The 25,357-nt window shown below is 39.7% G+C and overlaps 1 protein-coding gene and 1 long non-coding RNA gene across 2 annotated transcripts in view; both read right to left on the reverse strand.

The window, feature by feature from the left end:
* The window catches only part of LOC127034479 (uncharacterized), a 1,011,597-nt gene that overhangs the window by 95,548 nt on the left and 890,692 nt on the right, over positions 1-25,357 (reverse strand). The gene's annotated exons all lie outside the window — the stretch shown is intronic.
* Positions 3,523-25,357, reverse strand: part of LOC127034405 (uncharacterized) — a 411,731-nt gene continuing 389,896 nt past the window's right edge. The window contains exons 2-4 of the long non-coding RNA XR_007769381.1: positions 15,310-15,407; positions 11,960-12,005; positions 3,523-3,709 (exon numbers count right to left, since the gene is read on the reverse strand). This is a non-coding gene — a long non-coding RNA (uncharacterized LOC127034405). The remainder of the gene's footprint in view (positions 3,710-11,959; positions 12,006-15,309; positions 15,408-25,357) is intronic.

Below are 25,357 nucleotides of genomic sequence, written 5' to 3' on the forward strand. Positions count from 1 at the left end.
TAACAATGACCCTGGGACATTATTAATGTTGATTAAAACTGGATAGTTTTCCTTTTTATTTGGCACCTTGAAAGATGGTATGCTTCATGTCTAACATTAAAGCAGAAATAAAGCCAAGAGTATGATTTTAACTTTATTTCTGCTACAGAGAAAAGTAACTTATTGCTCATAGTAAAAATGAAACCTCTTTAATTTGCTGAAAGATCTCCAGATTACATATAATAATAAATATACACCTCTACCTCGATATTATGCTGTTCTCGGGAGCCAAAAAATCTTACTGTGTTATAGGTGAAACTACGGTATATCGAACTTGCTTTGATCTGCCGGAGCATGCAGCCCCGCCCGTCCAGAGCGCTGCTTTACCGCATTATATCCAAATTTGTGTTATACTGCATCGTGTTATATTGAGGTAGAGGTGTAATATTAGATAAGGAGATATACCTATCTCATAGAACTGGAAGGGACCCTGAAAGGTCATTGAGTCCAGCCCCCTGCCTTCACTAGCAGGGCCAAGTACTGATTTTGCTCCAGTTCCCTAAGTGGCCCCCTCAAGGACTGAGCTCACAACCCTGGGTTTAGCAGGCCAATGCTCAAACCAGTGAGTTATCCTTCCCTCCTATATATGTTAGTTGCTTGTCTGAACAGGATTTCATTTTCCAGGAATGGTTGAGGTGAGACAAATAAACAAAAATTACATCTTAGCTGCAGAACGACTATGTTCATCTACTAGATTTTCAAAACAATACACAATTGGAGACACACACATTTGTTCTTATCCTCATCAAATATTGTAATTTTGAGTTTGATTTAAGTCAGCTGAGGTACATGTAATTAAGTTTAAAGAGAACTAGATTTGTAAACATCCTCTAACTTTTCACATGCAGGTTTTTACCCAGAAAGAATTGCAGGCACAAGTGATACAATTTAGGCAGGCATCACTATTGAATACTAGCATCAGGAAAAATAACATTAAGAATAGTTTAAAAGCATTTTTCCCCCGGCAGTGAAATCAGTGGACTATAAGGCACAGAGGTCTGTATAAAAATTGAAGCCAAAATGGTGATTTTTAAGAGTAAAAGACTCTGATTCTTTACTAGAGCCCAACCTTTTCACTCCAGTTCAAAGTTGAACTGTGGATATGGACCCATGGAAAGGAGGCCCTTGAAGAATTCCACCTGGATTTCAACAATTTCCACCCCATCATCCACCTCAGCCTGGAGCAGTCCACATAAGAGATCTACTTCCTGGACACTACAGTGTAAATAAGTGATGGTGACAGAAACATCACCCTATACTGGAAACCTATTGACTGCTATACTTACCTACAAGCCTCTAGCTTCCATCCAGGACACATCACGCGATCCATTGTCTACAGCCAAGCCTTAAGATACAACCGCATTTGCTCCAATCCCTCAGACAGAGACAAGCACCTACATCATCTCTATCAAGCATTCTTAAAACTACAATACCCACCTGGGGAAGTGAGGAAACAGATTGACAGAGCAAGATGGGTATCCAGAAATCACCTACTACAGGACAGGCTCAACAAGGAAAACAACAGAACACCACTGGCCATCACATACAGCCCCCAGCTAAAACTTCTGGAGTGCATCATCAACCATCTACAACCTATCCTGGAAAACAATCTCCCACTCTCACAAGCCTTGGGAAAGAGGCCAATCCTTGCTTACAGACAGCCCCGCAACATGAAGTAAATACTCACCAGCAACTACACACCACAGAAACACTAACCCAGGAACCAATTACTGTAATAAACCCTGTTGCCTTCTCCGTCCCCATATCTACTCTAGAGACACCATCATAGGATCCAACCACACCAGCCACACCATCAGAGACTCATTCACTTGCACATCTACTAATGTGATATATGCCATCATGTGCATATATCTTCATGTGCTAGCAATGCCTCTCTGCCATATACATTGGCCAAACTGGACAGTCTCTATGTAAAAGGATAAATGGACACAAATCAGACATCAGGAATGGCAACATACAAAAGCCAGTAGGAAAACACTTCAATCTCCCTGGACACTCAACAACAGATTTAAAGGTAGCCAGACTTCAACCAAAAAACTTCAAAGAAAAACTGCTGAGCTACAATTTATTTGCAAACTGAACACCATCAGTTTGGGCTTGAATAGGGACTGGGAATGGCTGGCTCACTACAAAATCAGTTTTCCCTCTCTTGGTATTGACACCTCCTCATCCATTATTGGGAGTGGACTACATCCACCCTGACTAAATTGGCCTTCAACTTTGTTTCTCCACTGTAAGTAACTCCCTTCTCTTCATATGCAATTATATATTTATGCTTATATTTGTAATTTTCACTCCAGGCATCTGAAGAAGTGGGTTTTTCAGCTATGAAAGCTTATGCTCAAATAAATCTGTTAGTCTTTAAGGTGCCACTGGACTCCTTGTAGTTTTCATGTAATCTGGCTGTCATGTTTTGCGTGGAACTCTAATAAAGACTGTACCATGAGGACACGCTTTGAAAGCCTGTTGGGCTGTTTCATTTATTTTGGTGTGGATAATAGTGAAAATCAAAATGAAAACAGGGCAACAGAGCTTAATAATATTGTGTGACCATTACTTACAGGAGTAGATGACTTCAGAGGTCAGATATTCAAAGCTGGCATATAATTTTGGAGCCACAATTTTGCACACATAATACAGGCTCAATCAATTCTGGGCACAAATTATAGAATTTAGATAGCAGACTATTTTGTTCCTATAAATTTTTATGTTGTCATATGGACCAACAATTGAATGAGGGCACAAAAATGAGAATTAAGAACTCTTTGGGAAAATTGGGCCTAAAAATGTTATTGTAGATGCCAATATGCTAATAGTAAAGATGGTTCAGATGGAAACTCACAGCTAATAGAGCAAATCCAGATAATTAGAGAACAAAGAAGATGAGGGATGCAATATCCTGTTTATACAATTGAAGCACTTACCTGTTGGTCAACAGAATGAAATAGTTCCTGATTCAAAACCTATTCAAATCAATGGCATTCTTTCCAATGACTTCAGGGTCATTGGATAAGGCCTGTAATGCTAGCAGCATGTACCAGCTAGGAAAATGTGAAAAAAGAAATTGACACAGACTGCAGTTCATAGAACGCCAATTTCTGAATCCAAATAAAGCATAATTACTGTTTTGTTTTATATTCCAATTGCTTGTCATCAGGCTGGGTAACAGGAACTCACATTTCTTCCCTTTGGGAAGTTGTGACCAGCAATATTGACCAACAGCCTTCTTAAAACAAACAAATGTGAGGATTTTAAAACAACAAACAGCCTATGTGCATATTTATCCTCAATTAAACGTATGATTCACTATAAGCTAAGGTGCACAGGGTTTCCTTTTAAGTTACAGGAATAGAGCAGAACCAACTTACATTCTTTAGCGATCCCAACTATACCTATGACCCACCCGGAGAGCTACTCACAACATGTTCTGCTGTTCTTCTTCCCTTTTTCCCCCTTACCTGTGAGTCTGTGGGTCTGTCAGCCTGGTTCTGTTTAACTCATTCTGCTCAAATAGTTTTTGGTCTAGTCAGAAGGATTATCCATCAGGGCCTATCCAGGAGAATGCCACTCACTTGTTTGGTCAGGTAGAGCCACTCAGTCTCACTGTGTCGTCTCTCTCTGTACGTGAAGATGTTGAAACTGTCTAATCCTGTCCCAAAAGTCAAGCACATAAATCACATTTTGGGAGACAGACTGAAACATGCAGATGATTACAGATATTCACGGGCCTGTTTCATAGCAGCTAGTGCCACTGGGTAGAGCTGCTACACTTAGTGTTTCAAGTTCTCTTTCTTAGCATGTGAACAAGTTCCAGTCTTAGAAAGATATGCTTAATGTTAGTTCTGACTGTGCAAGATTCTGGGCAGAGAGATCTGTGCCACAGCAGGAGAGTTTGCCCTTTGCATTGTTTCTGACTGGAGTTGATTCTTGATTTAGAGTTGCTTGCTGGGAACTGAGCACTGGTGTCGGGCTAAGGTTCCTCAAATAAATCATTGTTTGCATGCTGTATGGTGGGGGCTCCCCTCTTTTTCAGGGTTCCAATCTCTTTGGGGAGGGAAAAATTCATGAAGGAATCACGTCAGTGCACAAATCTCTCACAACACTTTTACTACGATGTACAGAATCCCAGCAAACAGTCACCCAGTGGGAGTGTATAATATATCTCAGATGCCTAAAAGGAACTGCTTCCTTCAGTAACAGTCTTCACAGCACGTACTTGCGAGTCCTTAGTCCTAGATTAAAGTCTCTCTTTCACCTTGGGCTCTGGCCAATCCATATGTGCAGTGCAGTCCCAGGTGGTCTCCACACCCAGGTTGCTCCCTGGAACGGTCTCTCAGCCCAGCGTTCAGACTCTTCACCTGCTTTGTGCCTGGAGAGCAGCACAGACCCACTCTTTCAGCCCACGCAATCCCTTGTAGGAATAACTATCCTTTACTCCAATGAGAGAAGAGCTGGGGAACCAGGAAGTAGGGGCAGGATTTTCATGTCAAATGAGCTCTCTAGCCAACCAGGCTCTGTAGAAGAGCAATAGTATCATTCACAGATTTCAGGTAACCCTTGTTGTAGCTGAATTATTGCAGGGGTAAAAAGGGCTAGTTGAGGAACTTAGGCTGGTGGAAATGAATCTCATTTGAGCAAGTGATATGATGGCTTTTTCATTTTGGGGCTAGATGGTCTATTACTCTGAAGGGAGAGGGATCCATTTTGAACAGATATAATTTTACTACTAGATAGCTGTTTAAGTGACTGTTAGAGATTGTTTTTTATTTTAAGTTCCCTCATTAAAAATTGCAGCCTAACATTTAACTAAAAATAACTATGATGAGTCCTGATTTCCTGCATTTGTGGTAGCCTTCCCATATGCATTCATAAAGCTCCTAACGTTGGATCAGAACATTTATTTCCTTGTGTTTTGAGTCATTCAATAGGTAAGTGGATTAATAGACTTTCATTCCAAAAGCACTCAGAAGAATCATATACATGTTTATTCATTGTCCCTGGCACTCTAACTTACACAATTTTCCCATTCTTACAGCATGTTCCTTTAATGTCTTCTATGATTGCAATTAGATCAGTACCTAGAGGAAATGCATGCACTTAGAAATTGATTGAACCCACTATTAATAGTGCTTTTTGGATTCTGTATTAGATAGCAAGGAGTCAGATGTGAAACAAAATGTTATTATAATTGAGCATTAATGCAAAGGATAAAAAAAATCAAATATGATTAACAGACCATGGATACATTATCTCACTTGGAATAACATAAAAATGCCATACAAAACAAGGGGTAGTATTAATAAATCATTTTTATACACGTAACAAGAAAATATGTAACAGTTGTTACTCTTAGCAAATTTCATTTTTATGAACTACAGCCATTTAAAAACTGCTGCTAAGTATTTTGAATGATTCACCAGGAAATTTTATGTATTTCTCTGTGGCACTCAAAGATATGGATGTGATTATTTTAAATATTCTGAGTTTTATGTATACTGTTTTACATTTCTGGCTACCTGTTTTGGAAATCTGTATCTGATATGAAAGCTGCTTTCTTTCTTCCATTCAGCATGTTTGAGGTAGTTCCAAACACATACAGGAGAGCCATTGATAAATGACACAGAGCTAATCTAAACACTCATTAATTTGCACAGAAAATTTCTCCATGCTTCTTAGCAAAGATTTAATATTAGGTCACTGTAATGAGGTTCCATTGCTAAACACTAATTGTTCTTAGAAAGCATTGTAGAACTGTTTATTTCGTGCACAAACTGGCCTCATATTCATGTTCCATTATATTCACCTCTCTCCAGCCTTTGCTGCAAAATGATTCCAGTTGACTCTATTGCCAAATACCCAGGGGATTTTTCACTAATTTAATGCAAGCAGGAATGGCCCATAATTTGTACTGCACATGTGAAGAATGACAACTTAAATAAGGTCCAAATCTACAAGGTGTGGACTGCCTCCCTTGAAGAGAAGAGTGTAATGCCTTCATTTGCCCCTGAAAGTACTAACCTTTGAGGGTATTCAGCTCTGGGCTAGTCACCAAGTGTAAAAATAATCTTCAGTATTTGCATGGATTTTGGATGAGTGAACTTCAATTTGTTTCAGATTGATTACTGAAGCTTCCATTGCTTGACTGTGGCACCTGAACTTTCTAAACTGCTCGATTCTGCTAATGCATAGAAAAGTCGCAAGAACCAACTTTCTTGAGAGATTTATGGTTCTTCTTTCCAGTTAGCTCTCTCTCTCTCTCTCTGTGATAGCTAGGAGAACATTTCAAATGTGTTCTGGGAATTTACTCTAAAATTAGGCTTGGCAGAATTCTATTTTTATTTTTATAATTTCGGAGGATAATGTTTATTTTTAATCCATTTTTATTCGTTATCTATTTAAATGTTCATAATTGCAGAACATTAGAGGGGTGTCCGACAGTTACTTAATGGTAATAGATGCTGAGATTCAAAAAGTTAAATATTCATATCCATTAAAACACAAATTGTCAATATCATGTCAAAATATACAAAGTAAATATCCTCATATCAAGCTCTAATAAGGTCTAAACCAGCATTTTCCTTACTTTGCCTCTCTAAATTTTGATTATCATCAATGCAAATATTTTGTTAGTTTCTGTGTGTATGGTGAAATAGATGTTTTCTGACAAAAAATTAATCCTTCCAAGTCTATTTAAAGATACTTTCATAATATTGGCATTTCTTGTACATGCACACACTAAAATTGTAAGCCCATTTTCTGCTTATAAAAGGTACACTCATTCAGTCAGGGGATAGACAATACCATGTGACTTATATGACTAATTGAACAATATGAATAGTGAAAGGTGTAAGTGAACAGTCTTAAACCAACCCATATTTTAGATAACTTGTGATGTAGTTATTTCAGAAAAAAAATTGTCTGCCAGAAACCATAATTATCCCACGTAACTGGATGTTCCTTCAGGAGTGTTATTCCCTTGATTGGTACCAACTCACAATCTTCAGTAGCACTAGCAGCCTGATGATTAAGGGAACTCCACTGAATATTTATTAGTCACAGTCACACAGTGTAGAAGTTATACAGAAGACAACCTTTGACATGATTAATATTCAGGAGGGATCGTGTCATGAAAGGCCTTATTCATCTCTAGGCCTTCAAAAGCTATGTGATACATACAAAAACGAAAGTGGTATTAGCCACTTGGTGAAACAATAGCTCAAAAATTGAAATAAAATAAGATAGTTATTTGTTTGTAATGACAAAAACAGTATGCCCTGATTTGAGAGAGGCAAGCCACTGAAGTGCTTCTGAAAATCTGGCCACTTTCTCTACATGCCTAAATAGGAGCTGCTGAATGCTGAGCTCTTCTGAATCTCTAGCCCACATTTTTTAAGAGGGAAAAAAAATCATAGAGTTCATACTAAACTGTGACTTTTATACCAAACTCCTATTTTTTCCCCTGTAATCCTTTGTAAAACAGTTAAATTGTAGTTAAAATGAAAAAGAGAGCTCTTTGAAGGTGAGCAATAAAATCAAGATGGCTTATTGTCAAATATCTCCTTTTAGATTCTCATTGTTTTGTAGTTTATATTCCAGTTTTAATTATGCCCACCCATTCTTATAAAGCAGGGGTAGACAGCCTATGGCACGTGTGCCGAAGGTGGCACATGAGCTGATTTTCAGTGGCACTCACACTGCCTGCATCCTGGCCACCAGTCCAGGGGGCTTTGCATTTTAATTTTAAATGAAGCTTCTTAAACATTTTAAAAATATTTACTTTACATACAACAATAGTTGAGTTATATATTAAAAACTTATAGAAAGAGACCTTCTAAAAACATTAAAATATATTATCGGCACGCAAAAATTTAAATTAGAGCGAATAAATGAAGACTCGGCACACCACTTCTGAAAGGTTGACGAGCCCTGTTATAAAGAACGAAGAACTCTTCTATATCCTCTTTACTGCAAGTATCTTTTTTTCTTCAGGAGCACACAATACCTTACAATTTATTAACCTTCATCCTTAGATTTTTTATAGCTAAGCAAAATAACAAGGATTCTAGGGGCTCGGAGAGGATAAATATCTAAAAGTATAGGCACTTATTAAAACTTATTTTAAACGGCCTAAAACATTGCCATCTTGCAAGCTCAGCCTTTCGAGAGAGGTGATTGATACTTCCAGGTTTTATCTAGGCCAGATATATAACAACAAACACTTCTCTCATTCCATCAAAACTAGGAAGTACATATTCATGTGACTTTATTGAACCTCGTATATATGGCATTTTATTTTGTCCAAACTGGTTCACTTATTACTAGTTTAGAATGTATTAGATGTCCCTGATCCTGCAATAAACTCTATGCATGTGCCAGCATGGAGCCCCATGAAGTTCAGGGGTGTTCAGGAGATTGCATGGTTGCAGGGATCCACCCACCCAGAACACATTGCAGGATTAAGGATTTAGACTGAAAATTCCTAGGGGAAGGGATTCTGTAGTAGAATGTGCTGGCCCTTTAAGGAAGCTACAAACCCAGCATGGCCAGGACTCTGGTACAATCCAGAACCCAAACATTCTGGAATCTATTGACTATAGTCCCCAGGGTGGATGGGAGGTGTAGTTCTGCTGAGAAAGGAAACTGTATACAAGAACTCCCTTCTGCTCCAACTGAAGAGAAGCCTGAAGAGACCAGGTTGCGGGTTTCACATGTACTAAGGCATGGGTGTTCATAGAAGAAGTTTATGAAGAAAGAAAGCCTAGAAAGGAAAGGTTTTTGGAACTGCTAGTATGGTAATCCTGAAGTGGGAAGAACGTCTAGCAAGGGGAGGAAAAGGGACCTGGGGAATTGAACCAAGCATTGTTTTTCTTTTTGGGGTCCAGGGCCAGAGCTTCCAGGAGAGGGTAGGAGGAAGCTTCCCCTCTGCTTCCCTGGACTATGAGGTCACCAAGAGTTGTTGCTGTGACACCCTAAAAAGATGGACTTCCATCTCCTGGGAATGGCTGGAGTTTTGATTTAGCCAGAGGGCTAAATTAACCCACTGAAGAGAGCAAACTGAGGCAGTAATCACATCTCTACAGTGAAAAGATAAGTCACTGCTACCGGCTTCACTTTCATTTGTCTGTAAAACACCATCAACACTTGCAGTTCTGTAGGATTAATAATTCTGCACAGTATATTATGTATAAATCATTCAGATGTTATAACCTGTGCTTTTGCCTTTTCATGCTTGAAGTAGCATTAAATGTACTTGTTGTTCATCATAATTATATTCCCTCTAAGAGAAAACAAACTTGTTCTCATGGAATAAAAAGGAGTTATATGTTCCAAACAAATGCTTGAATTCCACTATAGATTTCCATGTATTTGTTTTACTACAGCTTGTCCGTTTTATTATTGGAAATGCTAAAAGTGAAGCTATTTTATTAGCATACAGCTAGTCAGTAGCAATACTTCTTGACAGCAAAGATGCAGGATAAAATAAAACAAAACACTTATAGTTCATTAAAAATCTATTCCTTTCCTTTTAGATGCAATGTAATTGTTCTAATGTGCCGCTTGGACATGTGGCTCACATCATATATGAGCCTAGGATAATAAATAGACTAAATCCTGTACATCAAGGAAGGGTGTGGAAGGCCCTGTATGAAGCAGAGTGGCTCCATTGTATAGTGCGAGGACCCCAGAGATAGTAAGAAAGGTGGTTTGGAAGCAGAGTAGAGTGGATTTATGACAAGCCAGATCCATTAGCTCATTCCTCATTCAGAGGTTGTGAATGTGACTATCAAGTAGCTGATGCTATGTAGGGTATATACATGGATACTCTACCCCCTGTTCTTAGATTGGATGTGAGGAAAGAATATCAACATCTGCTCACTCAGCTGAGGCTAGTATGGGCCTTGGTTTAAAATTCATTCATGTACTTCAATGTCTAGAATATCTGAGCATATTATTAAAAGCATAAAGTGTTTATTAAATGTTATTTAAACCAGCATATGATAGAAAACTAAAATAAGTAACTAAAGCAATTATCAATGTATAACCTTACCATCTGATGACCTGGATTCTGAAGGGGGAAAAGGTCTTACAAATTGAGTTGTGATAAACTTGCAAAAACTCAGTTGTTTGGTGAACAACTTACTGAATTCTCCAGGCTCACAGCCCTTCCCTGCTCATCCTTTGCTCTAGCTTTGTGATAGCAAATGACTTTTCCAGACTTCTGTAGGACTTTCTCCCTGCCAGCAGTGGTAATGGTGGCAATATTGGATCTTCAGGGAGAGTCTCCTAGGGGAATCCTTTTTTTTAATTTTTATTTTTTTCCCCACTGTAATCTCCTTCATGCTTCTCCCTCTGTTCACTCAGTATATGGTATATTTTATCCAGTTCCCACTACCTTCACTCCCTCTTCACAGGCTAGCAGTCCAAGAGGCCACTACATGTTAGAATATAGATATTCAGGCCTGCCTGTAAAGGCCTATACTTGAAGAACGTAGGTGTATTTTTTATCACTGAGCTAGTTACAGGGGTATAAAAACAAAGAATCAAAATCACAGTCCACCTGTGTATGGGCTCTCTCTCACTAGGATAGTCTAAAAACAAGGCCTCAGACTAAGGCCTTTGACTAAGCATACGGTTACATCCTCACCTTCCAAATCAGTCACATTGAAATAAGGTGCTATTGGGCTGTTAGGAAGACGTTCCTCTCCTGACAGTGCCCATCACCACCAGATAAAGAAACAGACCTTAATATGGTTAAAGAAAATTTAGTTTGATAGCATCCTGTCTGTCAAGAAATCACTGATTAATGGTTGTGAAACCCTCATTTCTGTATTGTTTTATCTTTATGGCCCCCACTTTTCTATTGTTACTCTGTCTGGTTCTCTAATTGTTTCTGTCTGTTGTATAATTAGTTTTGCTAGGTGTAAGTTAATTAGGGTAGTGGGATATGATTGGTTAGAGAATTATGTTACAATATGTTAGGATTGGTTAGTTAAATTTCAGTAAAATGATTAGTTAAGGTATAGCTGAGAATACTGAGGGAAAAGGAAATTGGAATAACGTTTGCTAAGAGGGAGAACAGGAACAGAGGGCAATGGGGAACAGGGACACAGGCCAAGGCTTTGTGGCATCAGAGCTGGGAAGGGAGGCACGGGGTAAATCCTCTGCGGCATCAGAGCTGGGAATGGAACACTGGGGAACAGACTCTATCGGCATATAGAGATAAGCCCGACTGGTGTGAAGGGCTTCGGAATATGCTTGCTTGGAAACTAACCCCAATTAACATTGCATTGTTTGCACTTCAGACTTCTGGTCTTCTGCTTTCTGTCTATGTGACAAGAACCAGGGCAGAGGGTGAAGGGAAAGCCCTCTAACACCACAGAAGATTATAGTCTGGTAGAGGTTCATGGACTAAACCCCAGATTCAATCCTGCCCACTGGTAACTGGGGTCTGTCGGTGTTACAAGTGGGGGATCCTCTGGGATTTCAGCTGGGAAGTCTCTGAAGCTTAGGACTCACTTCCTCAGCTAGGGGAAGTGTGTAACCCACACACCTCCTGGATGTGGCGTTCTGTCCCATCTAGTGGCAATGAGACCATTTAGAGAGAGAGATAAATTGAGTCTGCTCTACAGCCTTAGCTAACAGCCAGTTGGCTTTTTGCTCATGCAGTAGAGGTTCATGCTCTAAGCTCCCGAAGCCCCAGGTTCGATCCCGCCTGCTGATGACTGGGATCTGTGGGTGTTACAGCTGCACTAGAGCACAAGGAATTGTGTGGCAGCAGTTTGGCGTTGTCTTAGTAACTGAGGGCCCAATTCTGTCACTTTTACATGGATTAGTACTCTACTTTGCGTAATCTCATTGATACAACTGGGGACCACTTTTATGATAAGGTACAACTCACCATGGATGAGGGTGGAAGAATCAGGCCCTCAGTTATAGACAGAAATCTGTACAATAAAGAATAAGATATAAGTTGAGAGGGCATTTATGTGGGATACTTCACTACATTTCCTCAGACCTTCTTTTATATAGCTATGACGTTAGTTAAAAGGGATTTCTCTGTGATAGCTACAGACTTGTTCTCGGACATCACGGAGTTGCACAGCTTCTCACTGTGAAAAAAATGATCATAACAAATTACAAGGATGAGTTACACAAGTATATTTAGCAAGAGAATACAGGTATATGTGGGTTTTTTAACCCCAGCATTCTAAAGAACTGTGGAATTTTCTCATTGCTAACCAAATAAAAGTTCATGAGAATGTGTGTAATGTGTTATTATTAATAATAATAATTCAATAGCAACATTTCCAATATTCTCTATGGGGAACAGAACTCAGGAACTGCTGATCCCAAAAGCACAGACCTTTGCCACTGAAGTTACAGATGTTCTTGAAAGTGAAAACTTTTTTATGCCACTTTTTTCATAATGATGCATAAAGTCGTCCAGAAACAGTGTTTTTATCTTTTGTTTTTTAATCTGAAAGGATAGTGAGTGGTGGTTTCCATGTTGGTTTTGGTTTTGGTTTTTTAAACCTCAGTAATATTGGGCCAGATCCTTAGCTAGTGTAAATTGGCATCTCTCTAACTTTGGTGGAGCTATGCTGTTTGCCACCAACTGAGCATTTGGTCCACAATCCCCCACCCCCATCCTCTGCCCCACTCCCCTTTATGATAGTACCTTATTTCAAGGCTTTTACTTATCTGACTTTACTTAGACCTCCTCACAAACACATGAGCAGGTCTGGTTCCAGTGTACAGAGTGATTAGTTTCTGAACTAGCCAACTGTCAAGGATGACATTTGATGAGTTGAGTCTGAATCCTAAAAGCTTCTATTTCCAGGCTTTGCATGGTTATTGCAAACTGTATATACCTATTAGAGTATCACAATCCCCCCACTATACAGTCTAACAGACACTTGCAAACCAGTTAACATTTTTCATAGACTATGATAAGTCATGTAATATCCATGTTTTCCAGTTAAGGTGTATACATTTTGATATTTAGTCTTATTTTCCCAGGTTTATTTAAACCTATATATTGGGGCTAATTCTTACCTCAGTTACACCAGTATAAACTTGGAAACTTATAAATTTATAAACAGTGAAATTGCTCTAGCTTTGTGTAACAGCTCCTTTCATCTCATCTCACCTGCCTCCTGTAGGAAGTTGAGGTATGGGTTTGTACTCTGCCTCCCACCCAAAGTCCCAGGACAGGCTGAATGGTGTGGAGGGGATCAATGCCTATATACCCATCTTCGGGACCTGGGGACATTAGCGTCCAGTTGAATTCTTCACTAGAACAGCCCTCCTGGGTAGTCTGCAGTGGGGGGAGAAGGCCTCCCTCTTGGCTATTTATTTCAATAGTGTAGTGGCCTCCATATTTAACCACATTATAGCACTGGTCTCATTGTGTGTTCACATCTGGGGAGTATAAACCTACCTACCTGACAAGGGTCTGGTGCGACTTAACTATTGTAAATTCTATGTTGATCTTTGGTTGCAAGATACTATATAACTATCATTTATTATTAATTAATATTATTATTATTGTTACCTTTTTTACCTGAGCAGTTAGCCAATACTTAGCATCTCGGAGATTGTTTCCATTAGCAGGAGAAATTGGTGATGGAGACAGGTATTTCTCTGTGTGATGGGATATACCCAGTCCACACTGGGCTTGAAGGGGTGAATGAGAGCCTGTGGTGCAATTGGCCTCACCCCACTACACCTGCACTAAGTATCAGACCTAGAAAAAGGTCTGAACCCAGCTCAGTTAGGGCCTGACCAGGAAGAAGGGCAGATTTCTGCCTCTCAATCAGGGAAAAAGTCGAGATGGAGTCAGGAAGTTGAGTGGGCCAGCTGGCAGACAGTGCTTCCCATAACAAAGGTACATCTGAATTCTGTGGTGGGCCTGCAGAGAGAATAAAGACTCCAGCTGGCTCAGCTTTTGCCCCACAAGGGAAATGGAGAAAACTCTCCTGTCACAGAACCAGCTGGACAACAGAAATTGCTAAGTAGTGAAAGGGTGGGAGAGGTTTAGAGAGTGGAATGGGCACACCAGGAACCCAGAAAGAGGTTGAGGCAAAGGACCAAGACAAAGCAAGGTAGGAAGTGGTCCAGGCGGGGGCTAGGCTGTCTGTGTAATCAGGCCTTGACTGTCTATTCAAACCCAGTGGAGAGGACGGCTTTGGGATCCCCTTCAGCCGACTGAGGAAGGTGGAGCAGAAACCCTTCAACAAGACGTTAGGACTACTGAAGCCAGGAGTAAAGATAGTCTGGGCTTGAACCGATGGTCTAACATGAAGTTGGCACACTATCAGGGATTAGACTACTGGTTTATGCCAGAAGGGTGGGACAATATGTGACCTATCCAGAGGGCCAAGTCACAAAACTATCACAGGGTCAGTGCGGCTTTCAACAGAAATGCCATAAGGCAAACTTGCTATGCCATGCTTAGTCACCAGGGGGCATGCCAGCTGGTGAGTTTACATTTTGATTCAATTCTGTGTGTTTACAAAAAAAAAATGTACATAGTCTTGCTTCCTTGGTCACACTGAGAATCAGACATGTGGCAATTTCTTTGGTCACAGTTCAAAGCATCTTTCCAGCCCAAACTCTTCCCACCTAGAGCTCTCTCCTGGCTTGTTTTTATAAGGGCCACATTACCAGTGCTTTTCTCTATGGCTGCTTCTATAAATGATACACAAATTTCCACCTACATGATACACAGCCTTTGCATTCCACCCCCACTGAAAGCCTACCAGTCACATAGCTCAGCTTCTGACCAGCCTTGCACGTAGACTGTGTTCTGGGCAGGGGCTACTACTGTTTTAACTATCTCACGTCAAAAAAAGAGCTTAACTGCTTCTTGTATCCTAATGAAGGGTGTCTATCACCCACCCTCCATCACAACGTTATTAACATGCAAGAACAGCTCATTATAAAATAAGTGTGCTACACCCTTTGCCTGAATGCACTAGATATGTCCCAGTGTATTCTCCATGTTGTAGTCAGGAATTCAAGTCTTTATGAAAGAGCAAAATATGTATTATATTGAAATATAAACAACAATTTAGTATACAAAATATACATAATTCTTTCTTAATCCTCCAAAGAAAGTCCATAAATTGCACTGATGTTGAAGAGGGGGTTACCACAACTTCCAAAACAATCAAGCATCGACTTCTAGCACAAAATACAATCGTTTCTGAATCTGAACATAAGTCAGATAAAGTAGGAGAATCTCACCTTCAGACCACTTTGCAAGCTCTAGTGTCAAACCTTTGTTTCACTTTTCTGCACAGCAGAGTTGCCAAAGGAACAGTAGGTGGGCCATAGCATCCTCACTGCAGAAAGTGAAACATGAAGATAATAGATTCTCTCACAAAACAGAGTGGTCAATAATGGCATTTCTGCTGGAGTTAAAATGTGAAGTAACTCAGCGTGAGCTTTGGTCTAGCTGTCTGCCCCCCAGTTCTGTTGTAATTCAATAACACTCCACTCAACTGATCAGTGCTCAGCAGAAAAGAAAGAGACACCTTTAGAAATAGAACATCTATATAGCGTGCTAAATTCTTAGCTGCTGCAAAGTGGCATAGTCCCGAAGATTTCAATGCAGCTATGGGGATTTGCACCATCTAAGAATCTGGCTCATTTAATGCGTATCAGTATAAATTATGTAAGTAGCATGACTGAGAAAAACTGTCTACCTGCTGATGTGTTCCTGCATGCCGTCCCTACACACACAAACACACAGAGCCTAAATTAAAAGAAAACTAGGGTTCCAAAGTCAAGCACTCACCTTTGAGAGATGCCAGACTGTAGGCTGACTGTGCACATGGAGGAGGAAATTGTTTAATTTTTTTTAAACCTGCCTCCTTAACAGGATATGAAATATGAGCTTTCACTTTTATCTGGCTGTTCCAGGGCATATATAGGTTGTAATGGAGATGCAACCATATTGGGTGCATGCCCCTGATGTTTGAGCACCAATAGGCCAAAGTAAGAGGACTTGATATGAGTGGGTAGATCAGGGGTAGGAGATGCAGACCAACTGCTCAATGTTATGGAGATTCTGCACTGCAACTTATAGGCAGCCATGGGAAGGCTGTCCCTAAATTAGAGCAGTCTCCTGGCCTTCAAAACAAACAACAGCCTAAAATCAGTGCAGCAGAAAGATGGTTCAAATCCATCTTTGCCCTTTCTTCTTCCTGTACTGTGCATCTCAGGAGGAACAGCACAGAATCTGTCCCAAGGACTTTTTCTGGCCATGGATTGTAATGGATCTAAACTTTTTCACTAGTCTTGATTTCACAAAAAGCAGCTTCAGTATGACTCTATCCCCCTGCTCCCTTACCCCAAACATATTAGCCATTGCAGTACAGTACTTGGTTTTAATGTCACCAGTGTTTGCTAAACAAATGAAGCGGTAGACTGAGGAATGGTAAGACTACCAACCAAAGAAAAGGAATTCCTACCTACCTATCTGCTCTTCAGAGAGAGGTAGAAGGTGTTTAACCTGCATCTCTCCCTGCAGAACAATGCAAAGGAAACTGACTATAAACTCAGCATTTCCTGTATTTCACACAGGATTAACTCTCAGTGGAGGATGTGTCAAACTGTGCTTTGTTGACCACAATTTCATTGCCTAGGAACAGGAACAGTGACTATAACTTATTTTAAAAGAAACAACATATTAGCATTTTGTTTTTATTTACAGTATTATAGTCAAACAATAAAGTGCCCTTTTAAATAATTCATTTAGAACTACAATTACACATTTTAAGGATACATATTTAATTCTAAGAAGCAATATGAAAATGGATACATTTTAGATTAAATAAAATGTTTAAAACAACTATTCCTTATCACATTAAAATCTAATGTACAGTAATTACTTACATTAATAGACAGTTCTCTCATACTAACTCATATCAATTGTGCAAAATCTGTAAATCTAATAGTACAGCTACATTTAAGAGCTAGCAATGCATAACTGGTGTTACAAACATAACAAAGCAAATAAACCCAACTGATACTCACTGGAAAATATTGGTAAGCTTTCTTAGCAGAAACAATTCTCCTGATAACATTTTCTCCCCTTCCCCCCCACAGCTTTTTCACTAGTTATTGCTATTTTGCATGAAAATCTGATCATTGTGGCTCAGAAGTTTATTTGTCTCTTTGCTTATTTCACTGGACCTTATAATACTTTGTCTATCACCACAGCTGATTAGCATTACTTGGAAGCATTTCTATAATGCCCTAAATGTACAAATTTAAGAACAGTCTAAAAAAGTTCCCTGCTCTGTTAAAGTCACCAGTATTTGGTAAACAAATGAAGTGGTAACATTACTTGAGACACCAATACACACACACAACCCATATGAAAATAATTTGGGTAATAGAAGGTATGCCAAGATCACTAGTCAGGGTGGGGAAAGGGTTGTAGTGACATAGGAAAAGACTTAAAAGTAAGGAGGAGGAGGTTGTTTGTCAGACTTGGACTGAGAGACTCTTACAGGGATACATACATCAAACAGCCTGAAAATAAGATATGATGACAGCAGTGAGAGAGTGCAAATGTTAATGCTGTGCTGTACCTCGGTATCACCAAGACCTTATCCAGGGCTTTTCATTAGTAGATTTCTTTTTTTTTTTTTACAAAGGAGTTCAGCATAATTCTGCCCAATTTACAGATAGGGAAACTGAGGTATAAGGCAGTGACTTACCTAATGTCACCCAACAGGCTGGGGTCTCCTGAGTCCCAGTCCAGTACTTTGTCCCCTAGACCACACTGCCTCCCATGAAGAGCTTATGGATTGAAAAGGAAGGCGCAATAATTTACATAGGCATCACTAAGCAAATATGAATGCAGTTTTTGTCCACAGGCCAGATTCTCTCTCCTGCTCTTCAAAAGAAAATGCTTAGAATTGTCAGACCAGAGTGCCTAAATTAAGGCTCCTAGAGCCATATTTAGGCATCTAAGTAGAAGTGACATGATTTTTTTCCCCCCCAAAGGTGCTGAGCAGTGAGGTCAAAGGACAAATATACACCAATGTTGATTATTTCTGCTAGATATTTTCTTCATGAGATATGTTTAACATTGGTTAAAATAGATATTGACTATTCCATCAGTCATTGTATGTTAATAATATTAACACTTTCAACCTTTGAAAATGTACCTTATTTGTACCTGTAGATAGTTTTGGAATATAACAACTATCGATGTTCATCTTCTTGGCAATCCTTTGTCTTTCAGGATACTCATACGACACACAACTTTTAGGCCCCAATTCTGATTGGTATTGCACTGAAGCGCAAACCCCAGCCTGCAGTAGGAGCCCAGAATGATAGCTGTTCTCCTGGATTCTGCCTCCTGGCAAAAGTCCCCAAAAGACTGTCCAACTGGTCTTCCTGGGTAGGGGATTGAGTGGGCAAAGCCAATAGAACAGTGTAACGGTGTCCCATTTGCTAGTGGGCCAGAGTCCATCCTGGACCCTGGTGCCCCTTTCAGGCCAGGGTGCTGCCCCCTGGCAATACCTGACAGATCTGGGTCTCCCCTTCCTGGGGAACCCCCACCCTCTATCCCCACCTCGTCTCAGCCTATGGCCACTGCCAGTCATCACCTAGCCCCCGTTCCCTGGGGCAGACTGCAGTATAAGTGTCACTCATCACTGGCAAGAGGCGAGGTTGGACCTGCTACCTTGGCCTACCCTGGCCTGCACCCCTAGTACCCTTTCCTTGGCCTTTATCAAGGCCTGCAGCCTGGGGGGTTTCTAGGCCGGAGCTCCCCAGCTGCTCTGGCCTTCCCCCAGCCCTGCTCCAGTCTCGATACCCTGCTTAGCTCCTAGCAGCCGGGCCCATCCCTCTCTGCATCTAGAGAGAGGGAGTGTCTGTGTGCTCCTGGCCTACTGCCCTCTTATAAGGGCCAGCTGGGCCCTGACTGGGGCATGGCCGCATCTGTGGCTGGTTCCCCAATCAGCCAAGGCTTGCTGCTTTTCCTAGCAGCAGCCTCAGCCCTCTCCCAGGGCTGATTTCAAGCCCTTCAGGGCAGTAGCGGGTGGTCACTCCACTACAAGCAGGAACATGCTTTGGAGCTCTTGTGCTTTCATGTGTAGCAATCCTGCCCACATAGATGGCCCCTCTAGACCCTCTTGGCAAATAATTTGTGATGTTAGCAGGAAAAGAACAACTTGGGGAGCTGATATCACCCAGGCTAAAAAGTGCATATGAATATAACTGTACAGCCTATTATTCATACCTGGAGGATAGAATGCAGACTAGAATTTATATAGGACTAGAACAGAACAACTTCAAAGTACATATTTCATCATCACAGTAGCAGGGATAGGTTGGCATAGGAGAAAGTGTGCTGACTGTGGGCAACTGAAGGATGTCTGTATACTGGAATAACAATTCTGGGACCACATATGCTGGCTTTAGGACCATAGTCTGTCACCAATGTGCTTCTGTCACCAAGAAGCTCTAATACACTAGAGAGTCTGGGTCCAAGCTGGCATACATTAGTTACAAGTACAAAATCTAGTGCTATCTTTTTAGTCTTAGATTTTCAGTAGTGGTTGCTTGGTTAGCACATGATGGCTTTTGCTTTACATAAAATACACCTTATTCAGGCAGAACTTCCACTGACTTTATTGAGAGATATGCAATATGATGCCAGATCCAAGTCCACAACTATAACCCAACATCCTTATGATGTATAAATGGGCAAATCTAGTGACTAAAACCCACCAATTGACTTCACTGGCATTAGTGACCCTTCTATTTACACATTTGCAAACATTCTGCTCTATTTGTTCAATACAATGACCGTGGAAAGCAAAAACATCATTAATTCTTGCATGATTAAATATTTTTTGAGAAAGCTTCCTGCCAAATGTGCTCACCTTAAAAACTTTATTTATTGTTAGTATTAGCTGTGTAATAGACATGCTGAACAATTTCATATAGATAATTCATATGGGGATATAATATGCTGGTTAAGTGACTCAGGGTGAATATCCACATGTTCATTAACAAACTATTGACTAACTTTATGTACAAATAATTAATACATTCTGAGAATTCATGACCTGCTCATGGATAATTTGTGAACAGGACAAAGAAGAGTTTAAACTAATCAGAAATATATTACAATGAATTAGGGAACAATTCTATCCCTAATTGTGCACTTAAACCCAGATCCAAAGCCACTGGAGAGCTCTATTGACTCCTGGGGAGGCTGGATCAGACACTTAAAAGAGAGAGAGAAAGTAAGTGTGGGTGAGTGTTTACTTCAGTGGGTATCCATGAGGACAGAATTTGCCTCTTGATGTTTGTTTCTTAGTTTAGTTTTGTTTTGTACGTCTACCAGTGGGTCTTGAACGAAGGGTTGAAACTCCAGAAGGTAAACTAATTAAAATGTCAGGGAAAAAATATGAACAAAATAAGCAAAAAATGCTTATTTAGTATGTATGTCAGTTCTCAATATTCAGAATAGGCTCTTGGAATGTGCACCAGTTTATCAAATGTAATCCTGGGAGGATAGATTGGAAAATGATTTCTACTCATTTGCACTTGTTTCAAAGGTGACTCTATCATCACTGTCTGAAAGACGCTCTGCCCCTTAGCAACAAATGATTACAGCTAAATGAATCCCAGAGGTTTCCTACTAATGCAGAACAAAGGCATAAGAATGAGAGCTGTGGCTCAAGATCTATTTTTTATACCAGCATAATTTTTTGCTTCACTGATCTATCACTAAACAACAGCTGCTGGGCTACAGACTTACTGCACCGGAGGAATGGTACCAAATCCTTTAGTGACTGGTCGCATGTGTTTGCCTCAGGCCTTCAAAAAAGTCAGACTGGGGTGGAAGGACTGACAGGTTAATGTCACCTCACTTCTTCTGTCAGCGATTTGAAGATGCCAGCCACGTCGGAATGACAGGCTGCAACAAGACTGAATTCCATATAGATTTACATTCTTATCTCCGCAGTTGTCGCTTACCTCTTTTGAAGGGAAAAAAGAAAAGAAAAGTAAAGCAAAGAAACCCTTTTTATTTGAGTTGCCACAAATACATTTTTTTTTGTGCTTTAGCTTCCACTTTATCTAAAAGTTCTCCTAATTAACAAACATCTTTGTTCCTGTTTCCAGGTGTTTAGAATGGCATTTAGATCACTTTACTATTCAAAAAGTATTGAACAATAATGGTATATGAGACCAATTAATTAAGAATTGGGGGAAAATGAAATGCTTTTTGTAACAGACATCTCAGCAGAAGGATTTTTTTTTAAATGACCCTTGATTGCATTGTTTGTGACCACTATTTGAAATAAGCTTTTCTATTTATAATAGAAGCATTAAATTCACTTTAAAGGTGATTAATATTTCAGCAGACATGGATGTTCTGGTATTTTAACAGGGTTTAGAGGCTATGTTATGAAGTTGGTTTGGAAAGGAATCTCTCCTATTCTTGAACAAAGCAACCCTTGATATTGGGTAATTATACTGACACACATTTTATAGTAGTTCATTTCTTCTAAGCTGTTGTCAGGGTCTCCTCATAATAAGACTCTCTGACCTTTAGAAATAATTCTCCTTGAATCTGAAATGGACTGAATCTGCTGAGCTTCACAACAAACTGGAAGGATCAAACTTTTCCCAGGTTCCTGGGGAGAGTGAGACAGGAGGTAGGTTTGATATTATCATGAAAATGGCCACAGGGATGGATGTGTAGGCAAATGGGGTAGGATATTGGGGATCTGATTCTCTGGTTGGCCATGTCCTGGTTTGGAAAAGTTGCTGGCCATTTTGTATATAACTTGACTGTACAAGTTTCCTTATACCATCTGACACAAATAAATTGCCCTCATTAAAAATGACATGAGACCCCAGAGGTCTCACTTTTTTCAGCAAAAGTCAAGTTAGAAGAAGTTAAGCTTTTATTAAATAAAGTAAGAGTTTACATTTAATTTCTCTAGAATAATAGATAAGCCCATTGATGAGACATTAGGAAGGAAATTATATAAATTGATGGACTAGCCCCTCAAGAAATCAATAATTATTTTCTCCACCCTCTTTTTTCCCCTCTACTTTACATCGGACAATTATATAGTGATAAATTACATTGGGGCAAATCCTGAGGCACACAGAGGCCTTCACTTTTGTGAAAAGGAGCTTTTAACAGGCCTGAATGATCTTGAGAACAATTGGGGTTGGGGATAGGGTAGTGAGGGGATATGGAACATCTGAGCAGATGCTTCTCAGGTAGGTCTTGCATAGACTCACAAAGGGGCTCAAAGATCATGCAAACTCTCTTTTCATCTAACTCGTCACCTTCCATAGTTCTTTTCCCTTTTTTCTCCCCTGCACAGAGACCATAGAAGCTAAGGTTATCCCAAATAATAGGGATGCAACATGAAAGAATCTGAAGGCTGCAATATGTGCTTCCCATTGTCAGAGTCTTTCTTTCAGCAGAGGACTATGAAGTCATCATCTAAACTCTATTGAAGAAGATATGTTCTCTCAGTATATGTTCATTAAAGAATGGTAAGGATCCTTTTAGCAGGAAATTCATATATCTGCCGATACAATTGTTTACTCATGTCAGATAGGGAATATTTCTCCAAATGAGACCTAATGAGAATATTTGTTTTCTTACCAAACAGGACTTGGTACAAAAGAGTACAGAACAGGGGTTGCCCAACTTCTTAAAAGGGAAAAGTCAGGATACCAATTTAGAAAGGATTTAAATAAATGGGCTTCTAAAGGTTGGGGATTCCTTTTGAAGGACTGGGGTATATTTGAGATAATAGAAGGGCTCAGGAGCCAAGTATTATCCATTTGAGTTATCCAGCTTAGAAAAGGTCTGACAGTTTCATCCACTTGAGAACACATTTCTAAATGTCAGAAGCTGAACTTACCTTTTATCCATTTGTGAGTCAGAAATCAATTTGGAATATCAGTTCCTAATGCAGAAACATAGTCAATGTGGAAAGAAAAAGTACTTTTTGCTGAAAAGTATCCAATCCCTCCATTGCTCAGAAATCTAGCTGCAGAACAACTGAATGAGTTGGCTGGCCAGAAAGCTCTTCAGTAGTGGGAATAGTGGTGATTTGGCCACGGCTGCTTGTATCACTGTGGAGACTTAAAAAGGATGTGTGGGGAAACTAAGTGGAACACCTAGATAGCAGCAAGAACATAAGTCATCCCTCCATTGAGTCAATTCCTTACATGAATGGGAGACGTGTGAAAATAGAATATGACACAGAAGCACATGAAAAACCGGTAGAGGTGAAGCAGTGAGTGCAGGAAAGATAAGGAAGGCTGAGTTTGGCAGCCTGAGGGCTTAAAATTTCTCGTGTTGTAACAAATCCAGGATATGCAGGTATGAGAAGCAGTGAGCACAGATGTGTAGCTCTGAAAGCTAACAGGGTATGTAGAAGGGCACAACAGAAGATGGAAGTACAGACTATTCCATAAAGTATACTTCTCCCCTTGACAGTTAGCTGAAGGGTTGGGACCTCAGTTTTTATTAAGCCTGGCCATGCTATACAAAATTTCTTCAGAAAATGAGCACATTTAACTGGTTTGCATCAAATTTTTCAATAAAAAAATTGCCTGGTTTTCCAGAAGGGTATTTGCAGTGAAATATGTGGTTACAGTGAGTCAGGGTTTTTATTTGCTTGTTTATTAAAAAGGGAAAAGGAAAGAAAAACACACAGGTTTCTATTTCACACATTTGACAAAAGAGCTGGCAATATCTGAAAGTTTGATAGGGTGGGATGTATCATTTAAAAATGCAACTAGCAAATTATATATGTTATTTTCTAGCCAAAAATATGTAAGTCTAATATTAGAGAGTACTCAGAGAAGTGGTCACAATATTAAGATCAACTGGAATTAACAAAATATATAATCTTTTTCGATACTTTCTTTACCTTAGTACCAACCACAGTTGGGTCGAATACAGGAAGTAATGGAAGTGGTAAGTCATCAGTTTAAAGTGACATGTAATGGAGAGTTTAGTGGAGAACATACGTATTCATGATGGATACCTGTTGGGTAAATTCAGCTCTTCGGATGGTGCTTGTCTCCTGTTCATAAGAGAAAAGAGGGATGATGCAACAATTTTAAATGAAGATGGTACACTGTCTCCAAATAGATGGTCTTCTAGAGTTATAAACCAACTACATACACATCCCAATTTCTGGGAGCATAGTTATAAATCACGACAATTCTTTATGCAGTTCAGCATTCTCCTTGTTCTCTTTTTTGAGTCTCTTTATGCCATCTTGTTTGCATCTCTGTCATATTGATCTTCCTTATGTTGTCAGTGTCAAACTGTCTAAAGTGTGCCAGTCTCAGGACAGACTGTCAAAAGAAGGGCAGACACCCCAAAGTGGTAGTATATTCTAAAATTAGATTTCACGAACCCAGTCACAAATGTGAACCTCTAGATCTCTGTAACAGACTTACCATGGAGACAGTCCCTTTGGGCTCTACACTCTATTTTGCCACGCAGGCAAGAAGGACTTAGTGATAAATGGTCACTTCTATGAAAAATCACAAAATATTTAGGTTGCTTCCATTGCCAAAAGCCAGTCACTTACCACAGCTTAATTTGTACTTTAGATCTCACACCAAAAATAACGCCTGAAGCCAATCCTGTAATAAACTAACTAAAGGTTTGTTAACTAGAAAAAAATGGAGTTGTTTACAAGTTAAAGCAAGCAAGCATATATACACAAATGAGCGTCAGTCTGTGATTCAAAACGTGGCAGATGTAATCCGTCATCATTGAATGTCTTTTTAGGACTTAACCAGGTTGACCTTAGGGATCTCCATTTTTTGTTTGTTTGTTTCTTAGCTCTAGCCCTTGTGAGAATTCAAACAGCAAGCAGATGAAAAATCTTCATGTTAGCTATTTTTATTTCCCTCTTGGAGCATTGAAACCAATGGGAAGAGGACTTCTTCCCCCACTTCTCCATGGGTAGACGGGGCAATTAACAGAACTTTTGTCCTGTGATGGTTCACTTAATTTTGATAGTCCTCCTGGATGGGCGAGACTTCACAAGTTCAGAGCAGGCATTTTTACAATTGTGAAACAAACTTATGTTTTACCTTGTAGCATAGAATATAGACATTACAAGTAAGATTAATGCATGCAGCAACTTATGAGCATTTTATAGAGTCAAAACACGGAGCAGACCTTTAGAAGTCTAACATCTATCTTGAACAAACATTAGCATGAGATGAATTTTTTAAATCATGATTTGAGGACCTCACTAAC

Source organism: Gopherus flavomarginatus, chromosome 14 (genome assembly GCF_025201925.1).
Source record: "Gopherus flavomarginatus isolate rGopFla2 chromosome 14, rGopFla2.mat.asm, whole genome shotgun sequence".
NCBI classification, from domain to species: Eukaryota; Metazoa; Chordata; order Testudines; family Testudinidae; genus Gopherus; species Gopherus flavomarginatus.